Source organism: Chrysochloris asiatica, unplaced genomic scaffold (assembly GCF_000296735.1).
Source record: "Chrysochloris asiatica unplaced genomic scaffold, ChrAsi1.0 scaffold00016, whole genome shotgun sequence".
Classification (NCBI taxonomy): Eukaryota; Metazoa; Chordata; class Mammalia; order Afrosoricida; family Chrysochloridae; genus Chrysochloris; species Chrysochloris asiatica.
In genome coordinates, this window is record NW_006408534.1 from 21,303,207 (window position 1) to 21,322,287 (window position 19,081).

The 19,081-nt window shown below is 36.3% G+C and overlaps 1 pseudogene; it reads left to right on the forward strand.

The window, feature by feature from the left end:
* The window catches only part of LOC102815894, a 72,446-nt pseudogene that overhangs the window by 1,201 nt on the left and 52,164 nt on the right, over positions 1–19,081 (forward strand).

Below are 19,081 nucleotides of genomic sequence, written 5' to 3' on the forward strand. Positions count from 1 at the left end.
CTATATATTTTAAGAATTCACTGTATAATTTTAATGTACCATAATATTTTTATTAAAAATTTTAAATTTCATCTGGATTATGAGTTTTTTTCATTCACTACTGAATAAATGCTGTTTTAACTGGAGCTATAAAAAAAAAAGTATTACTACTAAGGTTCCTTCATACATGCATAGCTGCCTTTTGGTTTCCAAACAAAATGTTTTAAGCATATTTCTGTAATCAGCAAATGGCAATAGATAAGTTATCTTACTAATATATTATTTTTTAGTAGCTAACTAAAATCAAGGCAGATAGGTTAGTTAAGAAGCTTATGGAGATTACTTTTTCTTTTTTTGTAATTTTGGTGGGATCCAAAAGGTATAATTCATTTTTTTCACTGCAATTATTTCAGCACTTTAGTATAAGCACTTGAGTGCTAACAGCAAGGCCAATAGTTCAAACACACCAGCTATCTCCTTGGAAGTCCTATACAGGGTTGATTTGAATCAGGACTGACTCATGGCACTTAGCAGCAGCGACATTATGCAGTTAGTGATTTTTCCATATCCTCACTGAAGGGGAACTATCAATAGATTTGTTTTCAAGGACACAGGACGATAATTAGGGATTATTATAAATAAATGTTATGAAAATAGAAAGTACATTGGTGACAAAAATGCCAAGGAATTTGCTCAGTAGAATTTTTTCCATCAAGACAATGTAAATGCTCATTCTTGGAGGATAGCCAGGGCTGTTTTATGTGAATTTCATTGGGAAACCTTACCCCATTCACTCTAAACTCCTGTCTTACCCCTACAGCCTTCCATTGGTTTCCAAGATTCAAAGAACATTTAAAAGGAGTATAATTTGAATCCTTCAAGTATGACAAAACTTGTGTTTGGCATAGTGTAACTAGAGAGTGCACAGAATTCTTTGGGGAAGTGTTGTTGTTATTGCTAGTTGGAGTTGAGTCAGTTCGGACTTATAGTGACATCGTTCATAATAGAACAAAACATTGCAGGTCCTAAACCATCCTCACAGTAGTTCTTATGCTTGAGCTCATTGCTGATACTGCTGTGTTAGTCTATCTGGTTAAGGGACTTCCTCTTTTTCTCTGGGCACAAATATGGATCTCATCCAATTTGTTGGTCATGTCGTTGTCTTCCAAATTTCTTGGTAGAGATGAGTGAATGCCTCCAATGCTGCATTGTTGTTGTTAAGTGCCTTTGAATTGGTACCAACTCTTAGCTACTCTGCATAGGATTCCTGAGGAGTGACTGGTGAGTTAGACACACTGACTTTGAGGTTCAAACCGACACTACAGTCTAGTGCTTATCCTAGAGTGCCATCAATTCCCAGAGCCTTGTTTTTTGCCAATGCCTTCAGGGTACCCTGGGCTTTTTCTTTCAGCACCATTGGCTCTTGTTCATATGCTACCTCTTGAAATGGTTGAATAGTGACCATTTCTTTTTGGTACAGTGACTCTGCAAACTTCCATCTTCTTGTGATGCTTGCTGCAACATTCACTATTTTGCCTATAGAATCCTTCAATATTACAGTATGAGACTGGACACTTTCTTCAGTTCTTTCAAATTGATAAATGCTTATAGTGTCTTCCCTTTGGTTTTCTAATTCTAGGTGTTTGCATATCTCATTATGATACTTGACTTTGTCTTCTGGAGCTGTCCTTTGTATTTTTTTCTTCAGCTCTTTTACCTCCTCATTTCTATGACTTGTCCTGGAATCTCTACACTGGAGAGCAAGTTTCAGAGTCTTTTCTGAATCCAATTTGGTCTATTTTTTATCTTCTTCATGACCTTTTCTTTTTTTCCTGAATGATGTTTCGATGTCATTCCTTAAATCTTCTGGTCTTTATTCATTAGTGTCAAAAGCATCAAATGTATTTCTTGAGATTGTCTCTAGACTCAAGTGAGATATGCTCAAAGTCATATTTTGGTTCTCGTGGGCTTTTTAACTTTTCTTCACCTTCAGCTTGAACTGTCAATGGAGCAATTGATTGTCTGTTCCACAGCCTGCCCCTGGCCTTTTTTTGTTCATGGTATTTAGATTTTCTACCATTTATTCCCACAAATGTAATCAATTTGATTTCCATGTATTCCATCTGGTGAGATCCAGGTGTATAGTTATCTTTTATGTTGATTAAAAGCAGTTTTTGCAATGCATAAGTCATTTTCTTGCAGAATTTTATCATGTGATCTCCAACAACATTTCTATTACCATGGCCATATTTCCAACTACTGATTGTTTCCTACCTTTGTAGTCCTATCATCAGTAATTAGCAATACATCTTGATTGCATACTTGATCAATTTTAGACTGAAGAAGTTGGTAGAATTCTTTGCTTTAATCATCATTAGCTTTAGTGGTTGTTATGTAAATTTGAATAATAGTGGTGTTAATTGGCCATCCTTTTAGGTGTATGTCTATTATTCTCTCACAGACTTCATTGTACTTCAAAACAGATCTTGAAGAGTTAAAGAGATGTAAACACTTCCTTTAGAAGTATGTAGACCTTGAAGGAGCTATGGTATAATAGTGGTTACAGGTTGGGCTGTTAACCTCAAGATTAGAAGTTGGAAACTATCAACCATTCCGTGGGAGAAAGACAAGACTTTCTGCTCCCGTAAAGATTTACAGCCTTGGAAACACTATGCAGTCTTGCTACGAGTTGGAATCGACTCCACAACACACCATCACCACTACCAGACTGTGATAGAGAATAGGTTGGGAAACAATAGCTTTACATGTTTGTTTGTTTGTTTGTTTTTCATTGTGAAAGTTTACAGACAAAATCTTCAGCTCTTCTTTTAGCAAACTATACACCTTGTTTCATCTCAGTGATTACAACCCCCTCCCCGAAACAGTATTTATCCTACTTCCTCCCATGTACATTTTATATTTTACAAATGAACACAGTAAAAATATGTGATGTACACTTACCAAACAACAAATATATATTCATTTAAATGTTCAAAACGTACATTTTGCCATCAAGTCTGCCTGTAGGCACACAGCCATTGTCTCTGTTGTCATGGATTTTCTAGGTAGAAATTTCACTCATGGTCTCCCTTCTTGATGGTCCTGGTCTTTTACAATTACAGTTGTGATGATCACAATTAGTCCTCCTAAAATTTTTTCACAATTGAGTCGTAAAATCCTGTACCATCATGCCCCATTCCCTTTTACCAGATTAAGCTGGGAAAGAAAGAAACAATTCAATGGGGATTCTAACTTAGCCCACTCATTCTGCAACTAATTGCTTTATAATTTGATGTTTTGTTTTTTAAATAAAGATTTCTGTTAAAAATACTTTGATTTTACTTACCCTTGTGTATTAACCTCATAAATTCTTTTGAATAATAGGTGATACATTGCTTCAAAATTTTTTTATTTCTTTGGGTACAGTTTCTTTGTTAGGCTAAATGTTATTTATTTAGCAATTATTTTAGTGATCTTTTGCTCTCTTTTTCTTGTGGAAGTAATAGTCTACATCTGTTATAAACTATTATGTTTTAGTTCCAGACCAGCTATTTTCAGGAAAACAGTGAATAGGTGAAGGCCTTGTCATAGACTAGAAATTGCCACCTCTCAGTAATTTCTCCTAAGAGAACACTTAAGAGGAATATGTTTGTATTGTGTAACTAAATATTTTAGTATCCACATATCCCCAGGCAATAAAACTCAACAGATGATGGACTGTTCAGTGTTTTTGAGACATCTTCCTTGATAGTTTGCTTCCTACAAATGCCATTTAGAATCACTTCCTGTGCCCAATATCCTCTTTGTTTCTAATAAGGTATGTTGAATTTTACAGCAAATTTGGAAAGAGTTATGTGTGATGTGACATGAACTTGGGAAATGCATGCTCTGTTGACTACTGAGATCAGTAAACAAGGGCATCCTCTGTTGGACTCTTTCAAAACTTTGTTTTCTTTATCTACTCTGCACTAGGTACCTAGCTCTTCTCGAAAAACAAAAACATTTAAGCTAATAGATAAGGAGCTCTGGTAGCGAAGTGATTACGAATCGGGCTGCGAACCTTAAGGTCAGCGGTTCGAAACTACCAGCTGCTCCGCGGGAGAAAGATGAGGCTTTTTACTTCCATAAAGATTTACACCCTCGGAAACCCTGTACAGGGTTGCTATGGGTTGGAACCGACTCAACGGCACTTAACAACAACAACAAGCTAATAGATATTATTAACATAATGAATGATGGATTTTGAATTTCTGATGCTCATATCTCTAACTGATGGTACAGACCTTTCCAAATGCAGAACAGGATAGAACTGTGTTTATAATACAATTCTAAAACTTATTTTTTTCCACAGTAGTTGCCTTCACTAAAGCAATTAAAAATAAACCATTATCTCTGTCCAAATTAGACTCTATGGGGCCTTCATAATTGAATTTCACTTTTCTCAAAATAATTTATCAATATTTACTCTGTGTTTGTGTTAAAAAATGGCACATTTTAGAGCTCTGGTAGCATAGTAGTTACAAGTCAGACTGCTAACCTCAAGGTCAGCATTTAGAAATGACCAGCTCTTCAGCACTAGAAAAATGAGGCTTTTTGCTCCCGTAATGATTTATAGCCTTGGAAACCCTATACAGGGTCACTTTGAGTTGGAACCAAATACACAGCACTTAACAACAACAACAACATAGTTTGGATAGAATCCTGGTGTGGTGCTATGGGATAAAACACTGGTCCGCAATATGTGTTTGAACCACAAGATCAGTCTTTCAAACTTACCAGTTGCTCCTTGGACACTCTAAACAGGGTCACTATGAGTCGAACCTACTTAATAGAACATAAAAACAACAACATAGTCTGGCTGGAGTCCTAGTGTAGTTCTATAGAATAAGCCCTAAACTTCTAATCCCAAGGCCAGCAGTTCAATCCCACCAACTGCTCTTTGGATACCTTATACAGGTTGTTGTAGGTCAAAACTGACTCAATGGCACTTAACAATAGTTTGGTTATTTAAAAAGATTAATGTGTGGTCATAAGCACTGATAAGCAAATTTAGGAAAATGGTGAGAATGCATCATTTGAAAAGGGAAATAATGAAATGTTATATAAGAATTAAATTATAGTTTAAGCATGCATATTAGTCTTCCATATGTCTAGCCCTGATGCATATTTGATAGCTTCCTAGAATTAGTATGTGGCACTCTAGGATAAGTTCTGGACTGCTACCCACAAGGTCAGTGATTCAAACCCACCAACAGCTCCTTAGAAGCCTTACTCTGAGTTGTTGTGAGTAAGAACCAACTTGACAAAATTTAACAACATGCAAAGAGAGGTCCCACAGAAGTAAGGATAAGACAAATCCCTGTACAGCCACCAATCTCATCCCCATTGACTAGTTTTTAAAACCATAAAAATATAATAGAATTGTCTTTAAGTTAGTCTTAAAATTCTTGCAGTCAGTTCCCTCAGAGAAAACAGTATTGACATAGCAATTTTAATAACCATAGTAATAAGACTAATATTTTTAATCCTCATCCTACTTGTGGAGTGTCTATTCTTGATAAAGGAGCGATTATTAGCATAGAGAATTATACCAAGGAAGCATCAGAAAATGGTAGATAAAATAATGGATTGGTTATTGGTTCAGAGTGCCTGATTTTAATTTAAATTGTATCTATTGTTATGTGGGCAAATTCATAATACTTTCTGTAAAATCAAAATAGAGATGAGGCCATAATTTGAGAATTATAAGAGATAAAATAATAATAAAAATAATAAATCTTGTAGAAAAGAGTTACCCTATAGTATGCACTCAATAAAGGCTGATAATAATAATATATTCTCATTTGTGAGATGAAAAATAGTGGATAGTTGTTAGAATTTGGAGTTTGCAGATCAATAATGATTTAAGAACATGTTCATTGACTATTTCTATGCCTTCTATGAGTTACCTATTCATTTTCTTGGTCCATTTTGTTCTGAGGTTGTTTGCCTTTTTAAAATGAACTTGTTGGATCATTTTGTATGTTAAATACAGTAATATCTCTGCATATTATGCATTTCTTTTTTATTTGTTTACTCTCAGTGTCTGTTGAGAGATTTTTCAATCAGGAATGAATGTTGTGACAATCACAATTAGTCATAAGTATTACAATTGAATCATAAGAATCTTATCCCCATCTCCTTTCACCAGACCCTTCAAGACAAGATGAACACTATTCAGTGGGGATTCTACCTTTCCCCACACAATTTGAAACAAAATTCCCTCTTGAAAACTTGTAAGCCAGCCACTTCATGCCTTTATACACCTCCTCCCCCTCATTTTAGATAGTCAATGTCTAAGTTGCACATCCCTATCAACTCTGTGTACAGAGGGACAGGTTTGATTCTTGATGTGAAGTATCCTTCCCTTTCAGTTGGTATTTTCAGCTACTACATCTATAAGTATAGGTCAAATTCATCAAATTGTAGCAATTTACGCTTATTTCCTTTATCAAATTTGTTTTATCTTCCTCTAGTCAAGTTCTGATCATCATGACATTGAAGTAGGTCAAATGGGTGTTGTTGTTGTTGTTGTCAGGTGCCATCGAGTCAGACCCTACTCATAGCGACCCCATGCACAGCAGAACGAAACAATGTCCAATCCTGGGCAAACCTCACTACCGCTGTCACACTTGAGTCCATCAATGATGCCACCTGGCCAATCCATCTCGTTAGGGGTCTTCCTCTCTTTCTCTGACCCTCCACCTTACCCAGCATGACATCCTTCTCCAGCGACTGTTCCCTCCAGACAATATGTCCAAAGTATGAGAGACAAAGCTAAGCCATCAAATGGGTACTATCTGCAAATTTGAGGATTCTTGTGTGTTTCCCCTCACTTTATATCAGCTGGACACTTCACTTTCAGCTCCAGCACTCTGTGGCTAGGTCCTTGTCCATTGGCTTAAGAGTCCTCAGGTTTCCCACACTGTGGACCAGCCAAACCTTCCTCTTCTCCTGCTCATCTTCAGGTCGACAGGAGTCTATGAAATGTGGTCAAACTCAACCCATATTTTCATTGTTGCCTTTCCCCTACTTCCACTCACCAGTATACCAAAGTGGTCGCTAACAAATTTACATACCTGCTCATTTTTTCATTTGAGTTTCAGTCTTGGAGAGGGGGTTTGTCCTTAAGGGACTTGATTGCTTGCCTTGGTGGCTCCCTGGTGAACAATGTACTTGTTCTTGTAGTAGTCAATCAGACTGTGATTTTCATTTTTTATTTTTCCTGCTGGTCTTTCTTTCAAGAAGTATCTTCTGTTCCTTTAGCTACTCCAGGGTGTTCTGCATGTTTTTTCAAGTGGGAATGTACCACCTCAGAATGTTCTGGTAGGGGACTTTTTAGTATCGTGATCTTTTAAAATTTATTGAGGCTTGCTTTGTGGCCTAAAATATAGTCTGTTCTGGAATGTTCCATGTGCACTGGAAAAGAATGTCTATTGTGCTGTTTTGGGGTTGAGTGTTCTGTATAAAACTATGATGTCCAGTTGGTTGATTGTGTTGTTAAGTTCTTCTGTGTCTTTTTGAGTTTCTCTCAATTTGCCCTGTCCTTTATCAAAAGTGGTGTGTTAAAATCACCTACTTGTCTATTTCTTTTTTCAATTCTATTAGAGTCTGATTTATGTATTTTGAGGCTTTTTCATTGGGAGCATAGATATTTATTATATTTATATCCTTTTGTTCATTGACCTTTTAATCATGAGATAATGCCTTCTTTGTCACTTGCTGTTTTTTTGCCTTAAAGTCTATTTCATTTGAAGTTAATATTGTCATTCCTGCTTGCTTTGAGTTGCCATTAGCTTGATATATCTTTTTCACCCTTTAAAATTTAATCTATTTTTTTTTCATTGTGTGCAACATCTCTTTGTGTGTGTCTCTCGTAGACAGCATATTGAGGGATCCTGTATTCTTATCCATTTGGTTACTCTTTCTCTTTCTTGACTGGTGCATTTAATCCATTGATGTTTAGTATAATTATTGATAGGTAAGAATTGATTGCAGTCATTTTGCTGTATGCTTTTTTGTGGGGCTTATAGTTCCTTTGTTCTAGATATTTTTCTGTGCTGATTCAATTTTGTGCATTTTCTTGTAAATGTCTTCATTGCTATAGTTTTTAGCAAATCTTTATTGTTTTCCTTTTTCTTGATTTGATGTAAAGTTTTATTGTTTCTTTGAGATTAACCTGTTAATATATTATTTTCTTCTCCAATTTAAAACAGCATGTTTTATCTTGAGATCTACTTCACTTCCTGTCATTTAGAACTTCTATAACTACTTTTACCTCTTTATTTTGTAGGTGTCTTCATTGTTGTTGGTTTCACGAAGTGCCACATATACCAGTACTCTCGCCTAACCCCTCAACTTTTCCTTATTTTCTTCTGTTTGTTGTCATTGTTGTTAAATGCCATCAAGTTGGTTCTGACTCCTGGCAACTGTATGGACAGTAGAATGAATCAGTGACCAGTTCTACACCATCCTCACAATTGTTGCTACACTTCAGCCCATTGCTGCTGTTACCATGCCAATCTGTCTTGTTGGGGTTCTTCTTCTTTTTAGCTGACCATCCATTTACCAAGCATGATGTCCTTCTACAGGGACTGGTCCCACCTAATAATATGTCTAAATTATGAAAAATAAAATCTGGTCATTCTGGCTTTTAAGGAATATTCTGCCTGTACTTTTTCCAACACAGATGTTTGTTATTCTGGCAATCCATGGTATTTTCAATATTCTTCTCCAACACTGTAACCCAAAGGCATCACTTTTTTATGGTCTTACTTATTAACTGTCTAATTTTTACATGCATATGAGGCTATTGAAAATATCATGGCTTGGATCAGGCTAACCTTAGTACTAAACCTGACGTCTTTGCTTTTCAACACTTGGAAGGCTTGTACAGCAGATTTGCCTAATGCAATATGTTATTTGATTTTTTGACTGCTGCTTACAAGAATATTGCTAGTAGATCCAAGATAAATTAAAATTTTTATAACTTCAATATCTCCAATATTTATCATGGTTTTATTTATTGCTCCAGTAGTGAAGATATTTGTTTCCATTACATTGAGGTCCAACCCATACTGAAAACTGTTGTCTTGATCTCCATCCCTAAGTATTTCAAGTCCTCTTCACTTCCAGCAAGTAAGATTGTAACACCTACATATCACAGGCTATTAATAAGTCTTTCTCCAATCCTGATGCCATGCCCTCTTCATAAATACAACTTCTTGGATTATTTGTTCTGTAAACAGATTGAATAAGTATGGTGAAAGAATACAACCTTGGCATACCTTTCCTAATGTAAGCTGATCAGCATCTCATTATATTCTAATAACTGACTCTGGGTCTATGCACCGGTTCCTCATGAGCACAATTAAGTGTTCTGGAATCACCATTCTTCACAATCTTATCCTTATGTTGTCCTCATCTACATACTTAAAAGTATATCCATAATCAATATGGCAAAAATAAACACCTTCTCATATTCTCTGCTTTTAGTCAAGATCCATTTGACGTTAGCAGTAATATTCCTACTTCCTCATCTTTTAAATCTGGCTTGAATTTCTGCCAGTTCTTTGTCGATGAACTGTTATAGCCATTCTTTAATTATCTTCAGAAAAACAGTTCTTGCATGTTTTATTAATGATATTTTTCAATGATTTCCACATACTATTGGGTCACCTCATTTGGATTGTACAATCATTTGGCAGGTGTTCTGGCATTGTATTAATTATGAGTAAGGTTGCTAATCTCACGGTCATCAGTGTGAAACTGCCAGTGGTTCCCATTGGATAAAGATGAGGCTTTCTGCTCCGTAAAGATTTACAGCCTTGAAAACCCTATACAGAGTTGCTATGAGTCAGAACCTACTCCATGGCACACCACCACCTCCATCACCAATCTTTTGGCCAAGTGAATGTTTTTCAAATATCTAGGCATAGATACAACACACTGCATCTGTTTGTTAACAGATTTCGATTTGTATTCTGTCAATTCCTGGAGTTTTGCTTTTAATCTATGTTTTTAGTGCAGCTTGTACTTCTTCCTTCAGTACCATTGGTTTGTGACCATATGATACCTCTTGGAATAGTTGGATGTCAGCCATTTCTATTCAATACAGTTATACTTTGTATACCTTCCATCTTCTTTTGATGCTTTCTTCATCATTAAATATTTTGTTGTTGTTGCTGTTAAGGGCTGTCAACTTAATTCTGTTCATAACGATCTTGTATATGGTTTCTGATGAGCAGCTGGTGTGTTTGAACTTCCAACTTTGAGGTTAACAATCTAGTGCTAATCCTACAGTGCCAGGAACCCTTCAGTATTACAAGTCAAGGCTTGGGGTTTTTTTTTGTTTTTTTTTTTTTTCCTTTAGTTCTTTCAGCTTGAGAAATTCTGAGTATGTTCTTCCCTTTTTGTTTTCTAACTCCAGGTCTTTGTACATTGCATTATAATATTTTACTTTGTCTTCTTGTGTTGCCCTTTGAAAATTTCTGTTCAGCTCTTCTACTTCTTCATTTCTTCCATTCACTTTAGCAGTCTCTAATGGAGTGCAAATTTCAGAGTTTCTTATGGTATTTTAAAAATTATTATTTATCTTTTTAATGAACCTTTACTATCTTCTTGTATAATGTCCTTGATGTCCTACCATAGCTCTTCTGGTTTTGGGTAATTAGCATCAAATGCTTCAAATCTGCTCTTTAAATCGTCTCTAAATTCAGGTGGCATATGTTCAAGGCCATATTTTGGCTCTTGTGGACTTATTTTAGTTTTCTTCACCTTTAGCTTGTATTTGCATATGAGCAATTGATGGTCTGTTCCTCAGTCTACTCTTGGCCTTGTTTTGGCTCATGAAATTGAGCATTTCTACCCTTTCTTTTCTCAGATGCAGTCAATTTGATGCCACTGTATTCTATCTGGTAAGGTCCGTGAGTTTGTTGCTGTATGTTTTTTTGTTTGTTTGTTTGTTTTAAGTTATTTGCAATGGATAAGTAATTGGCCTTGCAAAATTTTATCATGTTATTTCCTACATCTTTTCTTTCAACAAGGCCATATTTTCCAATGACTGATCCTTCTTCTTTGTATCCAACTTTCACATCCCAATCACCAGCAATTATGAATATGTGTTGATTGCATAATTCATCAATTGCAGACTGATGAAGTTGGTAACATTCTTAATTTCTTCATCACTGGTTTTAGTGGCTGGTGCTTAAATTTGAATAACAGTACTATTAAGTGGTCCTCATTGTTGTTGTTGCTATTTTTAAGTGCCCCCAAGTCATTTCCAACTCATAGCAACTCCATGTAGTATTTCTGAGGAATGGCTGATCGGTTTGAACTGCTGACCTTGTGGTCTAGTGCTTTATCCACACTAGGACTCTGGTCTTAGAATGTAAGCATATGGATATTATCCTGTCACAAGCAGCATTGTACTTCAAGAAATATCTTGAAATATTCTTTATGTTGGTGAATTTGATGGCATTCCTCTTTAATCTGTCATTCCTGGCATAGTAGGTCAGATGTTTGTCTGATTCAAAATACCAATATAAGTCCATCTCAGCTCATTAATGCCTGGGTTACTTATCTCGTGGGTTCCATCTCATTTGCTACAACTTTCAATTATCCTAGTATCATACTTCATATACTCCATGTTCCAATTATTAATGGATATCTGCACTGTTTGTCTTCATTTTGAGTTGTGTATATAAGTAAATGAATGTACTCAAAGCTTTACTCCAGTCTTATCATCATGGTCAACTTGAAGGCCTCATCTTCCAGCACTATATTTGACAATATTCCACTGCTATTCATAAGGTTTTCAGTGGCTAATCCTTAGACTATCACCTCTCCTTCTTCTTAGTCTTTTTTAATCCAGAAGTGCAACTGAAACCTGTTCACCATGGGTGACTCTGCTGGCATTTAAAATATTCGTGTCATAGTTTCCAGCATCACAGCAAAACTCAAGGCACCACAGAATGACAAACTGACAGATGATTGGTGGATAGTCAGCACTGTTGTTGCTGTTGTCAAGTGCCATCAAGTCAGTTCTGAACCATAACAACTTTGTATGAGGTTTCTGAGGAATGACTGGTGAGTTAGAACCACTGTGTTTGCTGTTCTAACAGATCTTGAGGTTGAGTGTGTATCCCACAGCAGGACTCCATCCTCAACACTAGCTCCACCTAATTTTCATTCTCTCTTTCTTCTTTAACCTTGCTTCCCCATACTAGTATAGATAAATAGTTCATGTTGCAATTTATATTTAGGTCTATGGTGCTTTTATTATTTTTTTAAGGAGCTCTGGTAGCATGATGGTTACAAGTCAGGCTACTAACCTCAAGGTCAGCAGTTTGAAACTACCAGCTGTTCTGTGGGAGAAAGATGAGGCTTTCTGCTCCCATAAAGATTTACAGCCTCTGAAACCCTGTACAGGGTTGCTATGAGTCAGCACCGATTCCACATTATACCACCACCACCGCCATCACCATTGTAGATTTTCAGTTAATTATTTTATTAGGTGTAAGGTCTGTGCCTAGCTGCTGCTGCTACTGTTGCTGCTACTACTATAGCATCTTCTTTTTCTTCTCCTTCTTCTTCTTATTTTCCATATAGATATTCAATTGTTCCAGCACAGACTATTTTTTAATTGTTGATTATATTGTTGCTTTATGATATACTTTGGAACAAATTCTTATGTTGTTTGTATTTTTGCTTTATGATATACTTTGGAAGGACTTATTATCCCATAATTACTTTTAGGATATATCAACATATATTTTCTTATGGTACCAAATTCAGAACAGAAAAACTAATACTTTAGGAAACTAAATACAAAAAACAGCAGAAAGTTAAATATTTTATTAATCATATCATCAAAGGAATGAAATGATTTTGTATTCATCTGAGAAAAACATATTTGAAGAAGTAGCTATTAGAGATACTAGAAGTTTAAAAAAAGATCCTGAAAATAAAAGTAAAGCATGACCCTAAATCAGATGAATAGCGTAAGTGCATAGTTGAGACAAAGAAGCATAACATTCTCTTGGGCACAGTGACTTGTTCAGGGGTAAGTGTCTCACATTGCCAATATATAGTCTTTAATTTCAGCTTTTGGGAGTAGAAGATGGGTTTAGCACAGAGCAAAGAGATGGGGGCAGCCTGTGTCTTAAATGTATTTTTGTATCCAACCGTATCTGAACTAGTTCTATCATGAATACCCAATTATATAAACCAATCACTTTGATTTTGAAAGCAGCTTAAATTGTGTTTTCTATCCCTAGTAGCTCCATGGGTATTTTCTTTGCTAGATTAGCATTTCAGCTTTGTGTAAAGAGAAAGCAATGAGCTCCTTCCCTAAGCTAAAGAGATTCTTATTTTGTACTGTGCTCTATGATTCTTGTTGAATTCCCCCATCAAAAAATATTATTCTTCAATTCTTTTGCCACAACTGCTAAAAGTTACATGTGAATGAGAACCATCACTCTACCAGATTGTGTTAAAGTAAGTTGAGAGCAAAGTCCTTTTTAGATAGGAACTTTTACCTGCTTTGGTAGGCGCATTTCATTTCCCTTTTGGACCACAGCATTCATAGGATATCAAAGACTTTGAAGTAGAGCAAACCGGACAATGTTTTGTTCTGTTGTACATAGGTTCCCATAAGTTAGAAACAACCTGACAATTAACAACAACATTTACCAGAAGGACAGTACCAGTGTTGTCCTAGCATCACATCACAGTGCTGAACATAATCTAGTGATAGATGAAGAAAAGAAGCATATTTTTAAAAATAACCATATTTTAAAGAGAAAAAAACTTCACACTGGAAGAATGAGGATCCATGCATTCACATGGCTAATTTGGCAAACTCAGAAATCAGTCAACTCAATTATGCAACAACAAGAAGACCAAATCTCTAGCTCATTCAGCAACTTTCTATATTCTGACCATCTGTGTTAGCCTCCTGTGTTTCTGTCAGTGGGAAGAATTTGAATGGCTTCAGAAAGTTATTCTTACACCTCTTATTTTGCTAATAAGAGTTAAAGAATTTTGGTTAAGAAAGTCAGGATAACAATATGTTCAGATGTAGATTTGCAGCTTTCTCTCATCATTGTAAGGAGTACTGGCAGTGCAATGGGTAAGCACTCAGCTACTAAACAAAATATTGGTAGTTCAAACCTACCCAGTGACTCCTCAGAAGAAAGAACTGGCAGTCTCCAATCAATCAAGACAATCCTATGCTGTAGTTTACTCAATCAAATAAGGAGTCCTGGTAGCATAATGGTTTACAAATTGGGCTCCTTACCACAAGGTCAGCTGTTCTAATCTACCAGCTACTCTGTGGGAGAAAGATGAAGGTATCTGCTCTGTAAAGACTTAACAGTCATACAACATTGCTAGTAGTCACAACCAACTCCAAAACACACAAACCCCACTACTCTATCACATGATATCACCATGGGTTGGAATTGACTTGACAGCAAGTAATAACAGAAACTCATAAGACCATTAGATCACACATGAATTAAGTTCACACAGTGGGATAAACAAAATACATGGACTTTACAGATATATCGCTTCAGCCTTAATTGAGCTGCTGCTGCAATCGAATTAATCATGTCCACCTGAGACTCACAGTATGGTCTGTAATGAATGTGTGTCATTGAGTCAGTTTCTGAGGCTGTAAATGTTTATGAGAATATAAAGTCACATCTTTCTCCCATGGAGCAACTGGTAGATTTGAACTGCTGATCTTGCAGTTAGCAACACAATTCATAAGGCACTATGCTACCAGGGCTCCTTAATATGAGCTGAGTGGTCAGCAAAAGATTAATAAGACACAGATGAGAAAACCAAATGTTTAAGATGAAAGGCTCATATCCAGCTTGTTTGTGCAAGGGTTAATGGAATAAAAGAGTGGATTGTAGGGAAGACCTATCTCACAAATACCACCCTTTCACAGGACTTCTTTCTCAGTACACATTTTAAGCCACAGAAACACCTCTAAAAGTGCTGGTAAAAATTGCACTCTAAAGAAGTAGAATTTATTTCTCCCATTTTGTATAATTTTAAGTTATCCACTAATGATTATCTGATGTCCATACAAATTTATGACAAAAAATCTCTGCCCCAAAGCTGAAGTGTGTATTTTGAAAGAAGATGATGTGGGTAAGGAGAATGGAGGTGATTTTCTTACCTTTCAGAGGTGATGCATTTCCTTTGTCTCTTCCTTAGTTCTTCTCTTCCCTGAGAGATAGGTGGTTATGTTAATCTGTATGACCTTCAAATATATCTCTGTTTTCATCCACTTCTTCACTTCAACTTTCTCATCATGAAGATATATATCTTTATGTAGTCATCAAGAGTCTATGATTGGATTCCTGCTGTTGCCTCAAATACCTAAAATTACACACAGAATTGTCAGTAGCAAGTATATGAGTACATAAAGAATCTCAGCGCAGATTTCTATCTTCAGAAGCATTCATTAGTTTTATAACAAAGAACAGTTTAATGTATCTAAACAATTCAACAAAGATTATTTGAGAACAAATGAGTGGTGTGGCACAAAGCATGAAATCAGTAAATATTGGAAGAAAATGGAAGAAGGAGAAGGAGGGAGGGAAAGAGGGAGAAATATAGGGAAAGAAGCAAAAGAGGATAGGAAGGGGAAAAAGAAGTTAGATAAGATGGATGTGTGTGCTTTGCTTCTGAAAGTGATTTTTCAGTGGATTAATTTCAGAAAGATAAGATGTAAGACCCTGCTTGCAGGATCTTATAAACCAGTGAAGAAGGGAGACTCATGCACAATTAGCTGCAACAAAAAATAATACTCTTAAGGAACTCTGATAGCCCATATGCTTGTCAGTAGATCTGTACCATTCTTACTTTACATCAAACCAGATTTTCTAAACTTTTCAGCATTGGCTGATTCAAACAGTTGTGTAACTACATATTACCCCAATGATAAAACAGACATACCCAGGACACAGCACTGTGTTGCAAGTTTGTTTAGAAAATTGAAGGAAGTAGAATATTCAAGAAAGGGTGCTAAGATGACCTGTTCCTTTACATACTTCTATGAGTTTAGACACAATGATCTAAATCCTAATACAACCATTGGTGTCTTGGGAGCATAGAGATAATTCTGATTCAGGCTTCTTTAGTATCGCAGTAAGAACCACCAAAATCTAATGTCAGTTAGATAAACAACGGCTTGTGAAATTCAAAATAATGCACAATTAGCTCTACAACTCATTTGCGATTATTTCCCCTTGCAGAGTTGACTTTCTTAGTATGCTTAAGTCTAATATCAAACATAGGTAGTCCCTAACTTAAGTTATATTTGAATTATTTGGAATCATATTTACAACTATCCTGTTGAATGTGTGTGTGTGTCGTATCATTAGTAATATGCACACAGACTTGTACATGCAAGTGTGTAATAAAATGTTGCATCTAGTAATATACTGATGTTATCATTATCATGCCAAACCACAAAGACAAATAAAGATTAAATTTATTAAAATGCTGATAATAAAAATCAATAATAATGAAAATTCAATTAAAATGAATTACTATTATTTGACATACGTCAGAACTGACTTACAATGGAATCAGCTGAATGAAATCCAGTCACAATCAAAGGATGGCACATAGCAGTATCTCACACACTACGCTAAGTACTTTATCACTTTTTCCCATTCATTCTTCATAAGATTATAAGATGAGTGATAATATTTCTGCTTTTAAAATTAAATAAAATAAGAATTCTTGTTGTTGTTAGATGCTGTTGAGTTGATACTGATTCACAGAGAGCCTATATACAGAGTAAAACACTGCCCAGTTCTGCACCATCCTCACAATTGTCCTTATGTTTGAATCCATTGTTGTCTTACCCTCCTCTATTTTAAAGCATGGTGGTCTTCTCCTGGTCTCTCCTGATAATATGTCGAAAGTATGAGAGAAAAAGTCTTGTCATTCTCACTTCTAAGGAGCACTCTTAGAATATTAAAGTGAATTGCCCAGAGTTACCTGGAAGATAAGCAGAATAAATTAAATTTTACTTTATCTTCTAGACTCTAAGACATGGATTTGATATTAAACCATATAGTTCACATGTAGGGAACTTACATATTTAGGGTTTCCAAGTGTGTAAATCTTTAAGAGAATAGAAAGGCTCATCATTCTTCCATGGAACAGTTGGTGGATTTGAACTACTAACTTTGTGTTTAGCAGTCCAGTGCTTATCTTATATACTACAGTGTCACCAGAACTCCTTAAGGAAAAACAAAATGTCTGGTCAAAATTAGATGAAAAATCCTCTTTTCATTCATTCATTCATCCATTTATCCACTAATCATGGATAGTTTCTACTTCTTAACAATGTTTCAGTGGAGTGTTACAGACATACAGATGAATCAAAGTATATGACCTTAAATAATTCAGAAAGCTATCCTTTGTATTGATGACAACTTACTTTTTTCTTTTTTAAAATTTTTTTGGGGGGAATTATGTGATAGTTTTCATGGGAGAACATTAGCTTTACATTCATCCTATCATAAATCATTTCATTGCCGTGATGACAAGCCCCTCCATGCATCATCAAACAAACAAAGGGTATACCCTGCAAGCCTGCCCCTTGGTCATCAGCACACAGCCCCTCTCCCTCTCTGGGTCTAGAGCCACCAGGTGTTCCATCTCTCTACGTCACTGTCTCTGCCTCCATCTCTGGCATCACTGTTTCTCTCGGTAGGGTCCCGTACTCTACTCTTCTCCCTTGATGGTCTCAGGAACCTCCACTCCTAGACTGTAAAGTCAACCACTCCCCTCTTTTTGCTACAACTTGGATGACAATTTACTTTTGCAGTGCTTTCTCTTCTGCCTTCCTCAAATTCTTTTTTTTTAATGTTGTTGTCCTTTGCCTAGTCTACTGAACTCTTCCCTCTATTATTTAATATCAAGTCTCCAGGTGCAGTTCACATCACACCTCCTCTGGGAAATCTGCCATGAGTACCTCAGCCCTTCTATGATAAAATGAATTATGGTTCTTCTAGCCATAGTCTTTGTAACTCCCACCAAATGACTGGTGCCATGCAAATGGAGTGTATGGAACTGTAAGTGGGATTTGATTAATTTTGCCATTCCTCTCAGTTAAAATGAGGCATCTAAGAAGCAGGAATTGGAGATCTCATGACCATCAAGAAAGAAGAATCAGGAGTGGATGAAGCATGCCCTTTGGCTATAAGATCCTACACTGAACCTCCTAGATCCAGGAGACAGAGATATGGAATTCCAGAGAGGTGGTGGAGTAGTTGTGGCAGTAGAGGCAGCAGAACCAAGATCGTGAGATAGAGTCAAGTAGCTGGTTTCCTGGCCCATGGAGCAAATTAAACTGAGTGCCTTTAGGTAGGAATCTCACTTTTGGAATAGAATTCTTTCAGGCACTTAATCAAGGAAACTAGATTTGCTGACCCACAATACTAAAGCTGAGCACCTTTGGGCTGAGACTTAAGGTGGAATACCATACCCTCTGAGCATTTCTCTGCAACACTTCAGGGGCTTTGCACACTTTCTGGAGTAGGGCAAAGATCAACGAGTTGTGTGGCTGAGAGGCCAAGGACCAGAAAGAAGCTTTCCTGTGGGCACTGCTGAGAAGAGGCTGTCCTGACCAAAGAACTGTATCCTTAGCATTTCTGATCCGGAATTGTAACTCACTAACTTTCTGAATAAACCGGGTTATTGTGAGCATGATCTGTAATTCTGTGTCCATTGTAATGAAGTAGTCCATCAGAGAAGTAGAAAATGTTGTGGAAGGGGTAGTTGGTGTTAGAATTTGCAAAGAAGTTTGGAGGATAGAAACAAGTATGACATTGGCCTCAAAGAATCAACCTTGGGTTAATGATAAGTTTGATTCTTATTTCCTCTCGTGAAACCCGAAGAACCCATATGCTACTCCATACACCTTTTATGACATTATTAAGAGATGCAGTCTAGTAATTAACTTCTCCCTAAATATTCATGTTGGTTTTATCTTTCTAAATAGAATATTATTTCTTGGACAACAAGAGCT